The sequence below is a fragment of the Arachis ipaensis genome, chromosome B10 (assembly GCF_000816755.2).
Source record: "Arachis ipaensis cultivar K30076 chromosome B10, Araip1.1, whole genome shotgun sequence".
Classification (NCBI taxonomy): Eukaryota; Viridiplantae; Streptophyta; class Magnoliopsida; order Fabales; family Fabaceae; genus Arachis; species Arachis ipaensis.
The window spans coordinates 107,447,021-107,472,211 of record NC_029794.2 but is presented as its reverse complement, the minus strand read 5'-3'; the positions used below and the strand labels follow the sequence as shown (position 1 = coordinate 107,472,211).

At 34.9% G+C, this 25,191-nt stretch overlaps 1 long non-coding RNA gene across 6 annotated transcripts; it reads left to right on the top strand.

Moving 5' to 3' along the window:
* Positions 16,802-25,191, top strand: LOC110268161. Of its 6 annotated transcripts, none has more exons than XR_002356259.1 (10): positions 17,853-18,377; positions 18,625-18,660; positions 19,044-19,375; positions 19,469-19,607; positions 19,717-19,815; positions 19,969-20,411; positions 20,623-20,819; positions 21,015-21,099; positions 21,437-21,593; positions 23,664-25,191. It is a non-coding gene; the product is annotated as an uncharacterized LOC110268161 (long non-coding RNA). The 6 variants fall into 6 exon arrangements; XR_002356256.1 differs by lacking the exon at positions 23,664-25,191 and having other exon boundaries at positions 19,044-19,107; positions 19,265-19,375; positions 21,437-21,851; XR_002356255.1 differs by lacking the exon at positions 23,664-25,191 and having other exon boundaries at positions 19,044-19,107; positions 19,183-19,375; positions 21,437-21,851.

The window sequence follows — 25,191 nt, the reverse complement described above, 5'->3', positions numbered from 1 at the left end:
CGCGTGCTGTACGTGTACGCGTCGCCTTCGCCGCACAACTACATTAGTTCGCCTCCCAGTTTTAATTTTTTTTCTTTTTCTCCCAATCCTAATTCTCTCTTGTTCTTTTATCCTTTTATTCTTCTGTCATCTAATAGTTATTTCTTTGTGTTTTCAGTTTTTCTTTGCTTGAGGACAAGCAAACCTTTAAGTTTGGTGTTGACACTTCGCTTAGAAGTTTTCTGTTTATTCTTATGGCACCAAAGGGAGGCGAATCATCTTCACAGGAGGAGCACAACCTAAAGAATAAAATGACCGCTAGGATAACTAAGGTGGTTGAGTTCCTTTCATTCTACATTTCTTCCCGCTTTTACTATATCATGTTCCGCTTTTCTGCTATTTTGCTTTGTTTGTTGCATGATCCTTTATTAGTTAGAATCCTAGGTCTAGTTTAGTTTTCTCTTAATTGCTTTAATTCCGAAAAGATGTCTCATATATTACTCACTGAGCTTGAATTCAAATAAAAAATACAGAAGTGATGTATTGCATGAGAAAGTGAGTTTATATTGAAGAATAGTCTTATTTACTTAGATGTGGTGGTACTTTCTGTGATTCTGAATGCATGACATGAACAGTGCATATTTAATTTTGAATCAAAGAATGTTGATGCACAAGGAATGGGAATTTAGAGAATTATTATGATTTCTCTTAAATTAATGAAAGTTTAATCCTTGAAGCAAAAGAAACAGCAAAAGAAAAAATAAGAGCAAGGTCCAAGGCTCTGAGCATCAATGACTAGGGAGGTCAGACATGATTAAAAGCTCAAAGAGTTGTTTCCCTAGTCACATGCTTGTGGTGTTCTTGTGTCAAGTAATCCTTGAGACAAAACATTTAAAGTCAAGATCAATTGCAGAGTACGCCAAAGGCTTTGAGCACCACTGTCTAGGAGTAACTGAAAAAAATTTATAAAAATAATAATATTTAGAACGTAAAGAGAGTTCCCCAGTTAAGTGCTTGTGGTGTTTCTGTTTCAAGTAAAGTTTGAGACAAAACATTTAAAGTCACGGCTAGGCTCAAGGTGCAAAGCACCAAAAAAAATTGATGTGTTCAAGGATTAAATTGAGTTACAAAAGATCAGAGAATTCATAATATTATCCGGATTCTAATTCCAAATGACAGTGACATCCTTCTGATTCAAAGGAGAGTGAGATGCCAAAACTATTCAGGATTGCAATTTTAAATCCCAGTATAAGAAGAGACATGAGCTTAATCGAACTCTCATTCTCATGCAAATTCACATCCTAAGCCTATATTAGTTATGGTTGCTTGAGGACAAGCAACAATTCAAGTTTGGTGTTGTGATGCGTGAGCATCTTTCCTATCTTTTCCTAGTGAATTTGCATCTAATTTGTTGAGTTTAATAAAGAATTAATTATCTTTTAGCCAATATGGATGCTACTTTGAGTCTTTTGCAATTTTGTTTATTTTAGGTAGCATTCGGCTGGATTTGATGGAGTTTCTGTAGCACAAGAACCAAAGGAGATGGCAGCGAGGAGCGACGCGTACATGTGACTGACGCGTGCGCGTGATTTGGAGCTTTCCATGGCGATACGTGCGCGTGACTGACGCGTACGCGTGATTTGAAGATTTGCTCAGCGACGCGTACGCGTGATTTACACGTGATTGACGCGTGCGCGTGACACGCGAAGAAGACCATTGACGCGTATGCGTGACATACGTCACTTGCAGAAAATGCAGAAAAATGCTTGGGGCGATTTCTGGGCTGTTTTGACTTAGTTTTCAGCCCAAAAAACACAGATTAGAAGCTGTAGAATGGACAAAACAAGTGGTCCCCACCTATCAACTGAAGACTTGTTAATTAATTCTAATTTAAATTCAAATATTATTTTTTAGGAAAAGATATTATTTTAGTTTTAGAAGATAGAATTTAAATTAATTAGGATTAGATATAAAAGAAAATTCCAACAGGGTGATTACAACACAACATTATTCCCAATTATAATTTACAATCCTTATTTTCACTCTGAACCATGAGCAACTAAACCTCCACTGTTAAGGTTAGGAGCTATGTCTATTTGTATGGATTGATTTTATTTCTTTTTCTATTTTAATTTATGTATGGATTTATAATTTAAGAATTGTTTTCGCTCTTTATCTTATGAATTTGGGTGGAACGGAAGTATGACCCTCTTTCTAATTGTGTTCTGGTATAACTTGGAAAAGCTCTTTACTTGAACAACAACTTGAAAACATGTTCTCCTAAATTTTAATTATCTGGATTTAACGGGATACATGACATATAATCCTTTTATATTTTGGTAATTAGAGTTTTTGTGGCATATAAAATGGAATTTGATCATCACCCCCTAATTGGAATTAATTGACCAAGGAATTGGCTGTTGATGAATTTTAGAGGAGACTAGAAAGGTCTAAGGAATTAGGGTCTAGTCACATATAGTTTGCCATAAATTAAATCCTACATGATTAAAATAGTTAGTAAGAAAAGTTAATCCGGAAAAATAGATAACTCTGAAACCTTAACTGCCTTCCCCATATTTTATTCCCAATTCATTTACTTTACTATTTTAATTTCTGTACGATTGTTTAATGCTCTTTGAATATTCAAACACTCTTTTCTATTTGTCTAACTAAGCCAATCAATCAATCATTGTTGCTTGATCCATCCATCCTCTTGGGATCGACCCTCACTCACCTGAGGTATTACTTGGTACGACCCGGTGCACTTGCTGGTTAGTTTGTTGGATCTTATAAATCTGGCACCAAGTTTTTGGCACTGTTGTCGGAGATTGACTGTGATTAGCAACTATCAGTTGTTTGATTGCTTAGATTAGGAATTTTAGTTTTAATTTTATTTAAATTTTGTTTATTATTTTTGAATTTTTTTTAAAATAGCACTAATATTTTTCCTTAATTTCTGAAATTAAGTTTGGTGTCACCTAGTTAATTCTATTTTAATTGTCTTGTTTATTTTTCCTGTTAATTTTCGAAAATTTCTGTTTAATTTTAGTTATTATTTTCGAATTTTATTTATTTATTTTATTTAGCATTTTTATTTTATTATTTTATACAGGATACCTCACTAGGAACTCTCTACACTCTGATGTAGAGATTCCCATCTTTTCTTATTTTTTGTTTGTTTATGCGATGGAACAGAGACAAGGAACATCTCTTAGACTTTGATCCTGAACCCGAAAGGACTTTCAGGCAGCGTTTACAACAAGCAAGACTTTGCAAGGCTGCAGAATCCATTATGGATCACAATAATGCTGTTAATGCCAATGTGGCAAATCCGAATGGGGATGATCAACAAAGGAGAGTGCTTGGCTCTTACTCTGCTCCTACTGCAGTTCTCTATGGTAAAACCATTGTGGTGCCTCCTATAACTGCGAACAACTTTGAGTTGAAGCCACAATTGGTTACCCTGGTGCAACAAAACTGCCAGTATCATGGTCTTTCCCACGAAGACCCAAATCAATTTATTTCCCCACGATGGAGGGCTAGGGTTCCTTTGCTTCAGAGTTCTCCAGTATAGGGAGAGTGACAAATGAATGAATGATTGGGGGAAGTTGGGGTGAGGGTTGGGTCACGAGTGGATCGCTGGATCCGTTTCTTTTTTTTTTTTACAAATTAAAAAACGGCGTCGTTTTATCCGAACCGGCCGGTTACCGGTCCGGCCCAACCGGCCAGTTCAGCAATTTTCCAGCAGTTTTCTCTCGAGCGGTTATAGGTGGAGGATTGGACCGCTTGCATTGCCGATTCCCGATTGAACCGGTTCGACCGGCCAGTCCGGTCCGATTTTCAGAACCATGCAAATACTTCACAAGTTCTGACCATTTCAAAATCAATTTTATTGGAAGATATTATTTCAGTAGGATTATCTCAATAATAACTCCTTAGAAAAAACAATTCTCAAATTGTAGTCCATATATTACTTTCAAGTATGTCACACAAAAAATGAACATATTTAAAAATTTTAAATATGAAAGTAAGTTAAGAAATTTATATTTCTGGCAAAATTATTTAGAATCGTGAATGAGTACCTTGGTTGTCAAGTTGTTACTCATACCTATTCTAAATAAACATGATTAAATTATATCTCATACAATTATAATTCTAAATAATTACTGGTTGTCAGACAATTATTTAACTAAATTATATTTTATACCCCTAGGTTGTCTAGGTTCAAGTATAAAATTAATTCTCCTTATACATCATCATATGCATAAATAAATTCTATCTTTGAGTACAAGTTTCCTGGTTGTCAGATTGCTCCTTGTAAACAAGAGATAAATTTATTTTTTTGGCAATCTCCTTACTTTTAGAATTTATCTCTATTGTCAGAGTTTTTTTTGTCAGTACTCATGGATTAAATTTTATACTCCTAGGTTGTCTAGGTAAAAATATAAAATTAAATCCCTAATACATCAAATGTATATACTGATTATTATCTTAAAAATAAAACTCCTGATTGTCAAGCCACTATTTATAATCAAGAACATTAGAAAAACTAATTTCTAAAATTACAGTGTCCAAAACACATCAATCAAATCAAAATTTGATTTTTTAAAAGACTAACATTTAGCCTTATAGAACCATCAAATCAAATTTGACATTCTCAATATATACACTTATATATAAAAACAAATATTTTTATTCCTTTAAAGTGACTTTATAAAGTCATGATAAAAAAATCAAATAAAATTTAATTAAAATCATAACCATAAAAAATAATAATTTAATCACAATTAAATCATTAACATTGAAATAAATTAACTATTAATTTATTAGAAAACCATCTCAATGAAAATAACCACATCACATGCTAAAAAAATTTGAATTAATCTTATTAATTCACAAACTTTTAGAAAATAGGAATAAAGATTTAAACACAAAAAGCCAATGCTCTGATACCACTGAAAAATTACTATGTGTTCATAACATGCAACGGAAGAAAATAAAGTAATCCTAAAGATCTATTTTGTGTTTAAACTTTATTCGAATAAACAAAATATAGATTAGATCTAATATAAATACCTGTGTGCGCTAATAAAAATTACTTTCTCCTTTGATGGTACGAAGGCGCTATGCGTGTCCATACTGAGACCAACATTTGCTGTCAACTCTTTGACCAATGGACATCTGATCTAAATTGAGAAACCTCTTGCAACTCTTTGCATGCCATAAAATTCTTCTACAAGAATTAGACTCACATACGTTTATGTGTGTAGAGGTAAAGGAATAAACTCTTGTGTTTTTATTATCTTCTATGATTTCTCTACTCTTGGGATACATATATATAGTATGAGATTTGTTACTAATTTTAAATTTGAATCTCAATTCAAATTTAAATCATATCTTGTTATTTTAAACTTGAATCTTTCAAATTTATGAATCATATCATAACTCAATTTAAAACAGAATCAATTAGGATCTCATCCAAATTTAGAATTCAAATTTAGAAATAGAATAACTAATTATTCTCAAATCTCATTTAATATTCTCAATTATCATCCTATTATTATATTCTTGGTTCTAGCAAAGAATATAATAATATTCCATTTGAATTAATATAATTATTTATTTGATCAAATCAAAATAATAATTAAATAATTTTACAGCAAAGATTAGAACACTCGTTAGTGTGTGGCCCCATAGGTTTAATACTAAGCAGGTAGTAAATTAGTCATACTAAATTTACTAATCAAGGTTGGCGTCTAACAACACTCCTTAACGACCCAATAGTATGAAGTAATATATTTTTACTAAGAATCCGAGAAGAACAAAGTATAATTCCTTCCATCTTTCCAGCTCTTAGTTAATCTTTAGAGTATGGTTTAATTATCAACCTCTAACTTGATACGATTATTATAATGAACTGTGAATGGCTTAAGAAACTCATTTCTTTATTCATTCAATCTCCTTGGCCAAGGTTTTATTCATCTCAGTCATTATAATCATAGAGCTCAAACTCTTTACCGAGAGTTGACGGATTCTTTATTGACTAATTATTAATTCTACAAGTATTTAAATCATACCCAATGTCCATTCAACTAGCACCCTAAGGTATTAGGTGTCTGGAATCAAAGTATAATAAATACATTGTCAATTACTATGATAGTTGCAAGTCAAAGGAACTCTATTACTATGTTCATTTTGAGAATATCCTATTGACAAATATGCGGTAATTATAACCATTAGGAATTTTCAAAGTGAGTCAGTTCAATGGTCATATCTCTATATGCACCATCTATATATATAATTCAATAAATAAGATCTATTAGTCTTCAACCAATGAAGACCATTATATATATTTTGATATTTTTGGATTATAATATTCTTTTTAATAATCCTATGACCAAGAATAATTTAGATTAAATAATAAAAGATTTATCTCTCAATATTATGATCACTATCACAATGATAAATCACTAAATTTAATTAAGGGCTTTATTATATTAACATTTTAATATAATAACAATATCAAATTATTTGACACATAATTGATTTGGATTGTGGTCATACTACTTATTTCCAACAATCTCCCATTTGCACGAGAACCAATCATGATAGATTAAATCTTGGGCATACTATTATCTCAATACCAATCTCATTCTCAGTCTCAATACTTCAAAACAAACTCTACCTAAGAGACATAGACACAGTGGTACATATACATTATTTATTTGCTAAGACATAGATTTTTTTTATAGATATAGTGAATATGCACAAAATACATATTTTTAATTATCCTCATTAAAAATCGAACACCAAGACACAATCTAAAAGACACAAAGTTTGACATTTTTATCTCTAATAATTTTTTTAATTGTCAATTTTATCATAATCGCAATTCTTCTTTTTATTGCTCTCTATGATCCTCCCACTTTCTCTACCACTGCCCTCTTCTTCCATCACTACTCTCTTTCCACTGCAATTGTACCCTCCTCTTTATGTCCTCCTTTTCTTTCACTTTTTGTTTTGCACTTCCTCTATTTACTCTTTGTATTCATATGTGCCAACTCGTCACTTTGCTCTCCCTCACTTGTTCGTTTGTTCGCCGCCTCCAGCTTGCAATGCTATTGGTGATGTCCTTTGATTTCTAATATGCTTTATCTTTTCATTTTTTCTCATCATCTTTTTTTTTATTTTTAATTTTTATTTTTCTCCCAAAATATGTTATATGTATTTATTAATGAGATCTTGTTTTGTTGTTTAAACTTGTATTGGATTATGATTTTATAGTTTTTCTTCTTTTTTTCTTCTTTTTTGGGAGAAAAGAATTAAATAGAAGAAGGAAGAAGATAGAGGAATTAATATTATGAAGACAAAGGGATAATAAAATAGACTTTTTAAAGTAATTTATGTTATGTGTATCATACTTGTCAGACAAAAAATATCTATGTGTATATGTACCTATCTTAGTGTTTATATTTTGGCAAAGTCTTGGGTGTAGATGATGGATTTTATTCTACATGTGTGGAGTGGTGTTGTTACACTGTCAGCGCGACAAGTGTTTTCCCAAGAGACAATTTCTGGTTGGGTTTAGAAATTTAGCAGCTTTTGATGGTGACCCCTCACGTGAAATGTTGCGTAATCTTGATAGGTAATTATGATTAGTATTATTAATGATGGTGAAAGTTAACTAGACTTGAGCTTTTTGGACTTTTTAGAATTATTGGTAGATTTTTTTGAGAGTAAATGAAACTAGGCTTATTGATAGAAGAAGTAGTAATATAGTCCAGCCCAATAAATATATGCAATGAATTGCAGCAAGTAGGTGCTTGTCTTTGACACTTCCAATACATGAACATGAGTTAGTGCTACCATTACCTTCATTATTTTCCTCAATAATTCTCATAGTTCTAAAAATCGGATTGGACGGATCGATTAGATTGGTCCAACTGAGAACCAGAAGCAATTAATATTCGGTTCATATAGTAATCTTCACATTAGTGATTTCGGTATATATATATTAGTCTTCATGGATTAGATTATTAAATACTTGTTATATAAAATAATTAAATTTATTATTTTACAATTAAAAATTAGCACATAATAAATAAAAAATAATTAATTATTCACTTATCAACTTAAAAATAAAATACAACACACATATTACCTAAAAATTTTATTTACGTATATCATAAATTTTATATTGTTTATTATAACTATTATTTAAAAAAAAATTACAATTGGTACACCATACTTAGTACATACTTTAATCATGTAAAAAGTTAATGACCCTTTCCTACAAGTCACTAATCTAAAAATTTTGGGTCAATGTATTTTCAATTTCCATTCATAAAGATAGTCTGACCCAACACGAATAGAATTTTACAAATACAAAAAAGTGTCTCTAAATAAAGACCCAACATCATATTCATAATCACTAATTAAATAAATATTTACCACATTTAACAACTAAATTTCTTCACGTGCATCAAGGAATAAAGAAGTAAAAGAATTCTGTAACTTATTCAGACAATGACAGACATTATTTTTACATTTTTTTTCTCTAGACATTTAATAATTTCTACTGTTTACAACATATATAAGAGTCTCTCCTTTTACACCATAAAATTCACCTTATATTTTTATGTCAATAATAGGGGAGAAGAAAGAATAGGAGAATAAAGAACAGACTAGAGAGAAGAATAGACTCACAAGGCATAATCTTCTTCTCGGCTCCCTCCAGCTGCTGATATCTTTCCCGTTCTGTCAGATCCATTTCTGAGTTAGTTAAATCCAGAGCTTCCTTCCCTTAACCGTGTGTCCTTCCTAACCATATTTCCCCTTCTAGATGTATCAATGTACCTTTTCTAGAAGACATAAAAGATATTTTAAAGAGAAGAAAGGAAAAAACGTGAAACGACTCATTGCCAGAAGCCCAAAAACAGGATTTAAGTAACTCGGCCACAGATCAAGGAAGAGGGTGCCTCGCGTGAATTGCTCCAATTCGTGGTCGCCATGCCCAAGGTGCGCTAACTCGTGGTCGCCAGGCTTGAGTTGGCATCAATCCTCGTTTTCCCCGCGCCACACTCCACTGCTCTGCCAGGTTCTTCCATTTTGTGTGTGCTGGCTTTGAAATGGCCATGCGTATTTTTGTCCTACTTTATTTCCACACGTATTTTTGAAATTAAATATTTTTGTTTATTTATTTTAATAAAAAAACCTAGATAGTTATGTGTCATAATTTAAATTAGTCCCGAAATTATTTGTACTCAACTTAAAAGGATAGGAGTTTAATTGTAGTAAATTAATATTTAGACAAAATTATGGTATTTAGGGTGAAGGCTTTGGTTTGACCAACAACCTTGTTGGAAATCAATAATGCATCCCTGGAGGATTCTGTGGCATAGTAATCAGAATCGAACCGAACCGGTCGATTTGACTAAAAAATCCAGTAAATCAATGATCTATTCGGTTCTATTTTATTATTAGACCGCTTCAGTAATTAACCCGATCAACGGTGGTCAAATCCGTTAAAAACCAGACAGTTCGACACGAACCGGTGTAGTTCGGGCCGCTGACCTGCGCCTCCACGGTACACCAGCGGGGATGCTGAATCACAGTAGAAGAACTTGTGAATTAATTCACAAGAATGCTTCACATGGGATTCGAACTCAGGCACACTCTTACTCTATTGTATGCTAATAATAGAATATATAATAACCAAGTTCACATGAGTAATGCTCCAACCTTGCAACCTTACATTAGTTCATATTTTATTAGAATAATTTTAACCTCACATGTTTACTTATGTAATTCAACTTATATATGTTTATTTCTCTTTTAAAATTTTGATTGTTTCTTATTTTTTATCAACAAAATATTTTTACTTTTAATTTTATCTATATGTAACTTTTTTTTTAATTTTTTTCAGATTAGACCTATTAAATTAAAGGCTAATAATTTATATAAATTATATATATCACATTAAAGCAATGAGCTAATGAAATTTATATATAATTTATTTAAATTTAAATAATATTTTATTTTTTAATAAATATTGTATTATAATTTTATATATTTATTTTTAAATAATATAAAATATTAAACACTAATTTTTATTTTTCAATAAACATTGTATTATAGTTTTATATATTTATTTAATTATTACCAGGTCAAACTGTTCGACCATTGACCCATCGATTGAACCACTAATTCAGTGACCCAGTAACTTCATCGGATCAATTACCGGTTCGATTTTAATAACTAGTTCTATCGTATTAGAACCTATATTTAGACTTTTTTTTTTGTTTGGATAGATTGGACAGTCCCTAATTTGAAGCCACACTCACACACATCCCACTCACATACACACACATGGTTCTATTTACTACGTGGCCATTACTAAAATTCGTATCCCAGTACAACATATTAAGAGGCAACACATATAGTCACTTAACTAAAGTCTTAGTTTTAGACAATTTTAATCACTAATGTTATTATTAGTGGATACTAATTTTGAGTTCATATAGACCAAGTCCAAGAAAAAAAAATAAAGATGCCAAAGAGGTCCATTGGTGAGGCTGAGAAAATTAATGTCTTACAATTTGCATTACAAGTAGGGGTAAGTTAATACAATGCGGTTAATTTTGTAGTCATTTAAAGCCTCTAGTTTACAGGTTTTGTTGATATGTTTCTATTTTGTAGTCATTTTGTAGCCCACTATGATTCAATCTAAAGCCCTAAATGCCTCCCTCCCAAAGGTTACATAAGCAAATACTACTCAACACAAAATTGGTGCCACAAGGTTTAGGCCCATGCAAAGGATCTTAAGGACCCCAGCACCAGCAAGTCAGATCCAAAGGAATGTCACCAATACCCAAGCTCAAACAAATGCAGCACTTACTTAACATCTAAGCCATCACAGGGACAACCAAATATCAATGTTGATGACTTGATGCCATATCGGTGGTAACAATAATAGCAGTAGTTGGTAATCGAACTTCCTCAAAGATGTTTAAGTTCATTCTAATTCCAAGCATAAATCAACCAAAGAAGGATTAATGAATCTGCTAGTGATGAACAACTCATCTTGAAATGTCTTATTGTACTAAATGGATCACATGTTTTATTTTGGTTTACTATAAGACTTATTGCTCAATTGTAGTTGGGTCTAGTTTAATTATGTTGGACAGCGATAAATCACAATTTTATGGTTTATTTTTTATTGAAATGAGTGGATTTTATCAACCTATCTTGCACGTATTCACTAAAATAGCATAATTTCGTGATTTCTTCATAAATTGTGCTTAAGAGTAAAAACATGCTTTTTAGGCTCTTAAATTGCTAAATTTAATTCACTTTAATTCTATTCGATACTTTGATGTGTTTGTTGAGTGATTTCAAACTTACAAGGTAAGGATGAATTGAAGAAGTGAAGGAAAAACATGCAAAAGTGGAGAATTCATGAAGAAAAAACGTTTGGATCACTTCATGGTCATGCGTATGCATGCCTTGCACGTAAGCATGGGAATTTGCCATGTTGCGCGTTCGTATGCATCATGCATACGCATGATTGACGGCACGTGATTCACTTAAGACAACACATGGCTGGCAATTTCTGGACTTTCTCAAGCCCAAATCCAACTCATTTCTGGGTATTTCATGCCAAACTAAAGAAGGATGAAGGGGGAGAGCAGTTAGAGTAGTTAGAATCATGTTTTAGGTTATTTTCTAGCTTCTTTCTTCTCTCTAGAATTAGGATAGATTTAGTAATTTCTCCCTTAGATTTAGGTTTTAATTCTTGTTCTAGTGTAGTTTCATTTATAATTTCATGTTTCATTGCCTTGATTCTCTTAATTTCTCTTGTTAATCTCTCCTTTTTACTACTTTTAGTTTTATGAACATTATTGTTAATTTTGAGTTCTTTAATGCAATTTATATTTTCATGATTATTGTTGCTTTCTTTAATAGTTGATTATTGTTATTTTGCATTTGATATCTTTAGATTTTATTATTATTGAAATTTTACCATACTTTACCTTTATGCCTTCCAAATGTTTGTGAAAATGATTCTCTTAGTTTTAGGGTAGAATTTTACACTCTTGGCTTGGAATTGAGTGTTTGAGATGACCTTAAGTCACTAATGTTCGAATTGATTAACAATTTGGGAATTTTAATTAATCTCATTTTCATTAATGAGTAAGACCTATGGATTGTGATTAATTGAGTCCCGTTGACTTATCTCATCATTAGAAGTTGACTAACTGCGTTTGCTTTTATAATTGTCATGTCGTGGTTAGTGATGAAAGAGTCATTAATGTCCAATATTAATTGGTGATTTAGGATTGTTAGTTGTTCTTGTTTCTATTGACGAGTAAGACCTATGGATTAAGATTGACTATGCCTATTTGACTTTCTTCCAATATTGGAGATGACTAAATAGGATTAACTCTAGATAATTACCATGTTTGTGGTCAATGATTTGAAAAGGAAGCTTTGACTCTCAAACCTTGCCAGGATGTCTTTTAGCCTTTATATTCCTTCAGTTGTTGGTTTTACTTTCTTGTTATTTAATTTTCTTCCTATTTATCTGCAAACCCCCGTATACTCATAACCAATAATACGCATACTTCACTGTAGTTCCTTTGATAGACGACCGGAGATCTAATACTCTCAATATTTTTATTGGTTTGCACTTGTGACAAACAAATTAAACTTTGATTGTGAGAGTTAATTGTCAGTTTGGAGTATGCTTGCAACGAAATTCTATTGAGAAATTCTAGACCAGCATTAATCCCCTCACGTCAAGTTTTTGGCGCCGTTGCCGGAGATTTGCAATGTGTGCTTGTTATTGGTTATTGTATATATGTTAATATTCTGAATAGTTTGTTTTTTATTTCTTTGCTAGTTTTTGCTAGTTTTAGGAGTTTATTTTCTTTATTTTTTAATAGTTTTTGTCTTGTTATTTTTCATTTTCACTATGAATTGTCACCCTTTTGGCTTTGAGTTTGGTTACAACTATATTGCAAGAAATGTGAACTTCAATGATGGTACATGCTATGGGATTAGAAGTCAATTAAAAGAGGAATCGTGCTCTTATGAATGAACTTCTTGGTACCCGGATCAATTTTCTCTATTCGATAGTGATCACAATCTACCCCATAATGCACACCAATATGAACCAATCCTTCAACATTATTCTCAACCTTATTCAAAATCCCCATCATGCCAAACACCTTCTTATAATCCATATCCACTATACTACTGACCTTATGTGCTTCATCCTTGTGACCATTATGAACAAATACTCGTAGAACCACCACCATTCTAACATAAATATTTCCAAGAACCACTAATCCCTTATACACCACTCCAATATTCTCACCAATATGGACCACCTTCCAATTATGAACCCTTTCTCCCAAACATTGAACCCTCCTCTCTACCTTAATCATTCATGGATGACGCTCTCATTTCATTTCTTCAAGAGCAATGTGAAGCTCGAAGGAGGCAAGAAGAATTCATGGTTACCTTAGCCGAAGTCATAAGTAACTTAGCCTCACAATGCCTATGCAATCAAGGTGCTCTCGTTGATGAACGAGGAGAATCAACCAAAGAGCGTAGTATGAATGAGATGTTAGAATCTCAAGTGGAAAACGAGGAGTGGACTTATGTGTTGGAATAAGTGGAGGAAGCTAAAATTATTGAAGAGGAAGAAGTGGTTGAAGATCTAAGAGATGTTGAGTGCAAAGCAAACTCCAAAATTGTGGAACCTTCTGCCACTGCACTCGAATTTGATGTTGAGGAGGATAATGCACAACCTCCAAAGCATATTGTGAACGGTGAAGAATTAGAAGAAGTTGAACAAGGGACAAATTTCATTATTGATAATGATCTCACACCAACTAATGATTTTTGTGAGTTTGATGAACCTTTCCCTATTTAATTTGAAATGGATGTTGATGTAGATTTTACACAACCTCCGAGTTATGACTTGAGTGATGGGGAAGAGTTCGATGAAGTTGGTGAAGGAGAAGCTGTATATGAGGAATCTTGTTAAGTGGTGGAAGTCCTTCAAAAAGGACGGATGGGAGTGGAAATTACTTTGTCACAACTGTTGGAAACGTCTTTTCCTAGGTCACCGTCCATTCTTTCATTTGAGTGGGTTAAACTCTTATGCCTAAACTTTATTATCCCGCTTGAATATGGTTTTGCTTGAGACGGATGGTCAGCTTAAAGCTCTTTGTGGATTTAAGAGCAAAAGAGAGATGGTTAGTAGTTAAAAACACCATTTTAGGTTCATTACGGTTGCATCATCAAGGCTTAAATGCAAATGTTGGTGTAATGCTCAATAAATTGGATCTAGGAGGATGTTTGGGTGTCTATATGAGAATTCTAAGAACATGCCATCCGGATGGAATTTTGATGAACAACTAGAAGACGGGTGTAGAAATAAGATTTGGGACCCCTGAATACATGAGGATCAACCTTGGGAGCCCCTGGCTTGTTCGGAGCTTCATCAAAACTTGGTGCGATTAATTTGGAATTCTGGAACATATTGGAGATTCAAGCATTGGTAGAAGTTCAAGGATGAGTTCAAGCATAAGCCTCTATGATAAGGAGCTCGCCAAATTTCCAACTTAAGGACTATAACTAAAAGTGCTAGGTGGGAGACACCCCACCATGGTAAACTCTTTCCACTTTCTCTTTTGCACATATTGGTGAATAAGTTTAATTCCCATTTAGTTTGGGTTGTTAAGTTTAATTAGTAGTTTAGTATGTTTAAATAAGGTTTAGTAGTGTTTTGGTAACATTTTGGGTGTTTGGAATGCTTGATTTGGTGTAAGAAGTTGGAAAAGTTTTGAAAAACAGAGCACCAACCATGCATATGCACATCTTATGCATATGCATGACCCCAAAAGTTCACCAAATCATGCGTACCTCATGCGTACGCATGACACCAAAACAGAACGAAAGCCATTTTGTGCTAGTATCGTGTGTACACCATGCGTACGCATGGTACCCCTCGGTACATCATGTTAAAAAAAAACCCACGCTCATGCGTACGCATGCCTTATGCGTACGCACGATCCCCTTTCTAGAACCGAAAGGGTGTGGTGCGAGCGTTGTGTGTATGCACAATTTCCATTCGCACCATACCTCGCGCGTACGCATGCCTTAAGCGTATGTGCCAATTTGGAAATCCCAACCCTTATACGTGAATGCCCTAGTGTATTCGCACACCTTTCTCTTCTTCTTCCCAACATCCATCTCTTCTCCAACGTTCCACTATCAACCTCCATCATTCACTACCAACCACCTCCGGCGACCCCAACAGCACTGTTAATACCTCTGTCTACCTCCATTCTTCTTCTCCTTCTCCCCTTTCTTCTTCTATTTTCCCTCTCTATCCCTTCTGCCACCGCTATTACCGCGGCTCTGCCAGTGACCACCACAACTACCCCCATCACTTTGTCTTCCACTCACTCTCACTACATCACTAGATATCTCGCCTATCTCCACCCCATTCTCCATTGTCTTCAAGGAACCAAAATAGGGCACGACCCCCTATTTTCTTCTTCATCTGCTACTACTTCCGCCTCTCTTGGCCAGCCACCACTGTTGTGACTACAACCCCGCCGTCCTTTCCCTCCCCCTGTTCTTATCTTTCTCTGGTCTAGGTTAGTTTACTTTCAATTTATGTCAGTTTAATTTCATTTCGTTAGTTTTGTTAGTTGGTTAATTTGGTTAATTAGAGTTAGTTAGAATTGCATATTTTAGTGGATTTTAGGTGGTTAGGTAGGATGAACTTAGTTTGTAGTGGATTTTTACGTTTGAAAATTTTGCTGTTTTGAATGTGTTTGGTATGAATTTGTTTGTTGTATGCTGATGGCATTGATGTTTTTTGACTAAACTCACTACTAGAAAATTAGTTATTACAGACGGATATTTCCGACGGATTTTATCCCATGGAAATACAGACAGAATTTCAGAGAGATTTTTTGTCGGAAAACAAAAAAATGAATTAGCATAAATTACAGACAGAAAAAAGAATCCGTCGATAATTTCGTCGAAAAAATTAATTTTTTTCATGGAAAATGGTTACAGATGGAAAATCTGTCTGTAATTAAATGGATAGAACGCTGCATTTTATTAAATTATTACAGACGGATTTTTCGTATGTAATTTAAAATTTTCCGTCGAAAATATTAAAATAAAGTTTAGCGTTACTAACTCCTCCTCATTTCACATATTCTTCCCTGCGCCTCCACACCCTCCCCTCCAAATGCTCTATCGGCGGCGCTTCTCAGCCTTGCACCGCCGTCGCACCTTTCGCCGCCGCCGCACCGAACCTCCATTGCACTGAACTTCCATTGCCCCGTCACACCCCTTCCCGGCTCTTCTATGTGTGTTGCTCGCGTCGTTCCCTTTTGAACCCTAATGTGCATTTCTCTGCCACTGTCTTCGTCGCCTTCGTCTACCTTCGCAATTTTATAAAACTACAGCACCGATTGCTCATTCAGCGGCACTAACCATAACCAATGGCGTCCGCCGAGCAGCCATTGAAGAAGTGAAAGCATGACACTCTCCCGGAATCCCCACTGCCACACCACCGCCGCTAGCACTGCCGCCGCAATCTCCTCAAACCCTAGCTCGTCCGCCTACTACATCATGTTAAAAAAAAACTCACGCTCATGCGTATGCACGATCCCCTTTCTAGAACCAAAAGGGTGTGGTGCGAGCGTTGTGTGTATGCACAATTTCCATTCGCACCATACCTCGCGCGTATGCATGCCTTAAGCGTATGTGCCAATTTGAAAATCCCAACCCTTATACGTGAATGCCCTAGTGTATTCGCACACCTTTCTCTTCTTCTTCCCAACATCCATCTCTTCTCCAACGTTCCACTATCAACCTCCATCATTCACTACCAACCACCTCCGACGACCCCAACAGCACTGTTAATACCTCTGTCTACCTCCATTCTTCTTCCCCTTCTCCCCTTTCTTCTTCCATTTTCCCTCTCTATCCCTTCTGCCACCGCTATTACCGCGGCTCTGCCAGCGACCACCACAACTACCCCCATCACTTTGTCTTCCACTCACTCTCACTACATCACTAGATATCTCGCCTATCTCCACTCCATTCTCCATTGTCTTCAAGGAACCAAAATAGGGCACGACCCCCTGTTTTCTTCTTCATCTGCTACTACTTCTGCCTCTCTTGGCCAGCCACCACTGTTGTGACTACAACCCCGCCGTCCTTTCCCTCCCCCTGTTCTTATCTTTCTCTGGTCTAGGTTAGTTTACTTTCAATTTATGTCAGTTTAATTTCATTTCGTTAGTTTTGTTAGTTGGTTAATTTGGTTAATTAGAGTTAGTTAGAACTGCATATTTTAGTGGATTTTAGGTGGTTAGGTAGGATGAACTTAGTTTGTAGTGGATTTTTACGTTTGAAAATTTTGCTGTTTTGAATGTGTTTGGTATGAATTTGTTTGTTGTATGCTGATGGCATTGATGTTTTTTGACTAAAATCACTACTAGAAAATTAGTTATTACAGACGGATATTTCCGACGAATTTTATCCCACAGAAATACAGACAGAATTTCAGAGAGATTTTTTGTCGAAAAACAAAAAAAATGAATTAGCATAAATTACAGACGGAAAAAAGAATCCGTCGATAATTTCGTCGAAAAAATTAATTTTTTTCATGGAAAATGGTTACAGATGGAAAATCTGTCTGTAATTAAATGGATAGAACGCTGAATTTTATTAAATTACTACAGACGGATTTTTCGTATGTAATTTAAAATTTTCCGTCGGAAATATTAAAATAAAGTTTAGCGTTACTAACTCCTCCTCATTTCACATATTCTTCCCTGCGCCTCTACACCCTCCCCTCCAAATGCTCTATCGGCGGCGCTTCTCAGCCTTGCACCGCCGTCGCACCTTTCGCCGCTGCCGCACCGAACCTCCATTGCACTGAACTTACATTGCCCCGTCACACCCCTTCCCGGCTCTTCTATGTGTGTTGCTCACGTCGTTCCCTTTCGAACCCTAATGTGCATTTCTCCGCCATTGTCTTCGTCGCCTTCGTCTACCTTCACAATTTTATAAAACTACAGCACCGATCGCTCATTCAGCGGCACTAACCATAACCAATGGCGTCCGCCGAGCAGCCATTGAAGAAGTGAAAGCACGACACTCTCCCGGAATCCCCACTGCCACACCACCGCCGCTAGCACCGCCGCTGTAATCTCCTCAAACCCTAGCTCGTCCGCCTACTCCTCCTCCTCCGCCTCTATCACAAGATGAGGTCGTCACCAAGCAGAGGAACAAAGATGAGGTTCGAACCATGTTTGAGAGCTACCGTCGCATCAAGCTCTTCTTGTCAAAGAAGGAAGGTGATTTCATCCATGACCTTGAACAGAGCTTCTTCGCTCTCGTAAATGCTTCTAGAGATAAACACTACTAAACAACACTTAATAGTTCATTCTCTATCTTTTTGGATGGTATAAATTTGAAATCAAGGTTAATGAATTTGAGTTTGTTTATACCATTCAGACCCTAATGTACCATTCTTCTCTTCCTCAGAATATAGCATTTTCTCATATCTTTCTAATTCAGTATTGCTTGCATCACCATTTGCAGGTCTGTGAATTGGACTTGATATTCAACTTCCATAAGGTTTGTCCCCGCAACTCCATGTCATGATTTATGTTAATAAACAAATAAATTGTAATAATAATTAGTTATTTCCATTTATTATTCAAGGTGGCCACCCTGAACAAAAAATGCTATGTTTCCCTAATTCCCTTAATCAAATACTATTTTGTGTTTTCAATGCTTGGTTCATTTGCCATAACTAAATAATCTTATAAGGATAGATGCTTTATTTGAATTTTGATCTGAGCTATCATTTTCTGTATATAATATTGCCTGAAAATTATTCCCAACTATTAATAATGTTAGTGTCTTGCTTCACGATGCAAAACTAGAAAGAACAAGTTGCTAACATAGACCTTAATCACGCTAACATGATGATCTTCACGGTTAACAAATGGATGCAGTTTCTCAGTGGAATAGAGAATTAGGGGAATAACAAAGTACTTCCAAGTCTGCAATGATAAAAAGGTAGGTCATTCATATTCTTTTGTTCTTTGACTTTATTTGATAATGTTTTGAATACTAATTAAAATGAAAATCAAGACTTGAAACTAGAGCTTGTGAAACTAAAAATGAAGCTAAAAGAGATCGAGAATTCCATACTGATCAAATCAGGAATTAGCAGCCCTATGGTGAGTGCCTTGCCTTCTATGCATTGAGGCTCTTTATGATTTCCAAAGCATCTTGGCACCTACTTCCTCTGGCTTGGGCATGGACAGGGACTACAGTAACTGGGGTTAGTTCAACATGCATATTTTACTTAATCCTTATTGTCTGTTTGAAAAATTCTTCTTTGTAATGCTCTCATTTTGCTATTTCTTTGTTATAGGCCATGACTGTCCTCACAAATCATTTTCAAAGAACAAATTGGTTGAGGACATTGTTGGAACTCTAGTTTCTTTGCCACTAATTTTTCCATATGAGCCATGGCGATTTATGCATGACAGACACCATGCAAAGACGAACATGTAAGTAGTGTTTCTCAATAATGATTTTAGTGGAAGATTTTGTAAATTATCAGCAGTTTCCTTATTGTTTTGTTGTGCTTTAAAAACTGTAATATCTCCATTGTTATAGGTTGTATGAAGATATTGCTTGGCACCCTGTTTAGAAAGATGAGTTTGATTCATCTCCTGTTTTGCAAAATGCAATAATATATTTCGAAATAGCTCACTGGTATGGTACATTATGAGATTTTTATTCTATGTGATCAACTATGCCCTATAATATCATTGTTTTGTTCCTCAAGAACTTCTTCGTTGACTTGAGCAGTGGGCAGTCTCAATTTTAATCTATACTAAATCTTGATATAACCATGCTCTCTGGCAGGTTGATGTGGCACTTTGATTTGAAGAAGTTCAGGACAAATGAAGTAAAGAGGGTCAAGATAAGTTTAGCTTGTGTTTTTGCCTTTATGGCGATTGGATGGCCGTTAATTATTTATAAGACAGGAATCATGCGATGGATCAAATTCTGGTTCATGCCATGGCTGGATAATTTCACTTTACATATAAAATTTGATATATGGTTATATCATTGGAGTTGGTAACATAGTTTTCAGTATCATATCACATCATAAGCCACACTGATTATTTTTTGATAAAAGATTATCATTTCAATAGTGTTTATAAATTGTAAAATGGATACTATTAATTTATTCTCATACAATCTGATGATCCCTTTTTTAGGCCTTTTCCTAACATATCTTGGGCTATACTTGATGAAAGGTCATGGACAACCGGCACTTCTCTACCTTGTTCCATGTACCTTAGGTAAGTAAATTAGTAGTAGTAGTAGTAAAAGTACATGGAAAAGTACATGGAAAACTAATGGAAATGTTCCTTATCCATTCTCGTGTTATGTTATTTGCTGAAAATGTTTAATAATTTTTCTATTTTGCAAAGTTGTCGCAAGTGTTGTAGACTTAATTGAAAATTTTTTTTCATGTCTTTTTCTTTGTTGTATACTTATACTGGCATGCAGTACTTTAAAATTTTTGCAGCAAAAAAAGTGTAGTTCCCTTTTCACTTGATCAAGAAGGCTGACTCAATCAGGAAGCACTTGGAGAGGAATAGGAAGGACAAGGACTCCAAATTCAGGTTGATTTTGGTAGAGAGCAGGATCCACCGCCTTGCACGTTACTACAAGAAGACCAAGAAGCTTCCACCCGTATGGAAATAGTAAGTATCAAATATGCATTCTCTTTAAATCACAACAGTTTCTTAATGTGCCTGAACTTTTATTTTGATGACTAGACACCAGGATGATGCATTTCATGAGTACTTCCATTTTTTAAAATCCTTGTGGTTCCCTGAATTGGGTTTTGTGTGGTTCATATTTTAATTGTGTTGTTTGTTCAACTTCTTGCTTCTTAGGCTTATCTGTGGATTACGGCCACATACACAGAGAGTAGAAAAGGTGGTGGAGATTGGCTTTCAACCTAGACTAGACCCAGGAAAGGTAAGATGATCTTTACTAATTTTTGCTTTCTTTTCATATAATGTTATCTGTCTTGGTAGGAATTCAATAACAATCTATGGATTTGATATGAAAAGGATGATGAAATTATGTTGTACTTAAATAAAGAAACCTAAATTGCACTTAGCTTCTCTTTACCAACTTCACATGGATAACGTACCAGAAACATAAAAAAAGGGGTGTACTTCCCATGCATATTTATTAGTTCTTTAGTCTTTACCTTTTTTTTGTCGGTATTTAATTTGGTAATAAAAAAGAAATTATATATTATGATTTAAATAAAATCGCTCATGCATTATATCTTACTCTGTTATTTCAGTTTGGATGTTTGAAATGTGTTTGTAACATCCCAAAATTGGGGGAAGAAGGACAAGCTGAGAAAGGAGCCAAGGAAGGAGGATCTAAGGTTCTCGGCCAAGTTTTGCTGCAAACTAGCCACATTCTCCCTTAAAGCTTCATTTTTCAGCTTCAAAAAAGTAGGATATTCTTGTTTAATTGATTTAGTTGAATGCATGTAACTGTAAGCTAATTAGCAAGTAGGATATTCATGCACTATATCTTACTCTAATTACATGTCGGCACTAAAAACATCTAGCAATTTGTTTAGCTTGGCTTGACTTGGCAAATATACACGCTAAGAGATTTCTTATTCCATAAGATTTGACTACATGCTCTTTTAATTAAATATTTGTTTGTGATGAATTATAGTTGATGTATCAACACACTTTGATGTATGGTTGTTACTTACTATTATAGTTGATGTATTAATACACTTTGTTTATGTTTTGAATTATATTAACTTGCTTGTTTATAGTACTTTTCTTTTAGTTTGATAATACGATGAATTTGTTTATTTTTTGAAATATTATAAATATTCGAATACAAAATAGATAAAAAAAATTGTATATATTTATTTTATATGAAAACAGGTTTATTTTTGTAATAGAAAAATCTAAAAAAAATTTCTTTTACCTTACCGACGGATTTTCTGTCTGTAATTAGAATGTAAGATGGTTTCCAAGATTCAAATTACAGACGTAAAATCCGTCAGAAAATCCGTCTGTAATTACAGACAAAAAATCCGTCGGAAAGTTCGTCATCTTAGGGAAATGGATAGAAAATTTACAGAGGAAAAATCCGTCGGTAATTTTTTAACGGAAAAAAATCTTTCGGTAAATAATTTCTGACGAGGCTTTTACAGAGGGACAAAATCCGTCGGTAACCAAAAATCCGTCTGTAATAAAGACTAAATCTGTCTGTAAATCTGTCTGTATTAATCCATTTTTTAGTTGTGACTGTATATGTGCTGCTCACTCAATTATGTTTGATTCATATGAATAGATATGTGAATGGTGTTTATTTGTTGTTACATTTATATGGACATTCATTTGATTGAGTAAATTTGGTAAATGTGCTAGTTTGCTGCTGAAATGCTGCCGAAAATTGTTTGAATATGTTTTCACTATTTATCTTTGGTACATTCGTTTAATTGAGTTTGGTATTCCATTAATTTTGCTTTGAAATGTTGCTGAGATCAATTAATTGATTATCCAGCTAATAGATTCAGTATTTTATTGCTAAAAGCTGAGATTTCTGTTATTTTGTTTCATTAAGCTGCATTGTTTGATTTGGTGCAACAAGGCTTTATTTGACAAATTTCTGTGTTAATAGAACCTTGTTTACCAAACGGATTTGAAAAAGATGCCCTAAGGAAGATTTATTGCAAATTTTAGTCATATCTTTGAATTCTTTGCTTGTTTTCAATTGTGATTTACTCATATGCATTGAATGGCTTAAATTGACTTTCAAATTAACCAAAACTTGGATTCTTTTGAGAATTAGAGCCTCTTTTGTAGGAATTCACAAGGTTGAGGATTCTTAACCTATGTGACTAGATTGATCCATTTTCACCATGCTTAAACTGCTTTAAGTCACATAGAGCATGAATTTTTCAATTCCTATTTCAAACTTGTGAATTTAATGCTTACTTGCAATTTGGTGTTTGAAATTTCCTCAACTGCTTTGTTAATCAATACTTTATCTTTTTAAACACCAAAATGCTTAAAATTATGCCAAGTGACTGTGACCATTTTTCATTTGATTATGTGCTACACACATACATTTACATCACTTGTTTTAGCATATTGCATTGTCGTGAAGTGAATGTGAGCCTGCTTGTTTTGAAACTCTTGAAACTTTTTAGAATTAAGGATCATACTTCTTATGCACATAACCCTTGACTTTTCTTTTCTTTTTCAACTAACTCTTTTTCTTTTTCTTCGTGTATAGCAACAATGTGTCCTTTACTCTTTTTTTGTCAAACAGGCAAGCTAATTTGCTTTGATGGATTCTAATTGATTGGAATGAGCTTTCTGCTAGAGTTGCTTTGTCATTTCACTTATTCTTCCAATCAATTTTATTCCTTCCTTCTACTTCACTCATAATTGTGTATTCGCCTCTATTTTTGTTATGCTGCTTGCTTATATTTCTGATTTATATGCCTTATATCACTTTTCGTATCCCCGTTTCCTTTTATCCTTTTCAAGATGACTGACAGGAAGAGAAAGAGTAAGGCCACTGGCCCGAGTAAGAGGAAAAGATCCTCACGGACTGCTGAAATAACGGAAGATTCATTATTAGAGAGACAGCTCAGTGAGAGGGACAAAGCCAATCAAAACACATCCTCCTCTGACCCGTCTAAGTTCACAAACCTCTACTCAGAGCTGAGGTTCCTGCATTTTTTTGAGAAGCGAAGCCTCCATATTGAGAAGAAGCTTCAGATACCTCCAGAGCTGCAAAAATACACTGAGCATCAGATCGAGCAGTGGGGTTGGACATTCCTGGATCGGGACCTAGTAGGAGTGAATGCATTTTGGGTCTGCGAATTCTACTACAATTTTTACAGAGCGACCCTAGATGCAGTTCTTCAAGGCAAGCAGATATTGATTACAGAGGAGGCAATCGAAGAGGTCCTCCATTTTTGGCCTAAAGTGGCCGAGAAACATGCTTTTCAAAAGGCAGAAGAGGACATATAGATGATGACTTTTGATTGGGATGCAGTGTTAAGAGTTATAGTCGTCCACCCCAATAGCCCTTGGATCTATGGGCGGTCGAAGCCGAGTCCGAAGGGCAGAGCAATCAGATATCTCACAGTTGAGGCTAGGCTTTGGCATCAAATCCTAACAAACTATGTGATCCCTAGCACTCATGAGACAGAGATCACTTCAGATATGGATGTGCTTATCTGGTATGTCTTGGAAGGAAAGCAGCTGTACCTTCCAAGGCTCCTCAGAAGGTATATGGCTCGGACACATCACATAGGCAACCTAGAATTCCCATGCCTGATTACACAGTTGGGTCTGCAAGTTGATGTAGTTTGGGAGGATGCAGATGAGAGGCCGACAGTTGTCAGTAGCAAGAGGATCATCCCGCATAGTAATTGGTTGCGGTCATCCACTAGACGCCGAGGTCGTAGGACGACCACTACCACAGAGGCAGCCACCTCTTCAGCAGCACCCTCAGCACCTTCAACACCTGGACCATCATCAGCATCACAACCACTCTATCGTCTGATCCACCGGTTGGTTGAGGACGTAGCACGTTTGGAACGCCACTCCGAACGATGCTATCAAAACATCAGGAGGCAGCTTCCGACGTGGGATTCAGCGATAGAGGAGCCGGATACCCCCTCTAAGCACAGTAGGGAGCGAGGAGAAGGAACAGGACGCACCAGCTTAGGATAGCGACGAGGACTCCTTCCACTCCACCTGACTTCTGGAGCATCGTGGACGGTGCTAATTCTTAAGTGTGGGGAAGTCGTCCGACTGATTGGCGATGTTTATTTTGGGTGAAATGTTCTACTCCAAACACTTTTATTTTAATTTTTAGTATGCTTTTGGACTTTTGTATATACTATGTTATTTTGAACACTTTTTAGTTATTGCACTTTATACCTTTAGTTTGTACGTACTCTAGATTTCTATTTTAGTTTTACATACTTTTTACCTTATTTTATGTTGTCTAGTGTAAATACATGGTTTAGTTGTAGTTGATTAGTGGTGATTGGACAATGCG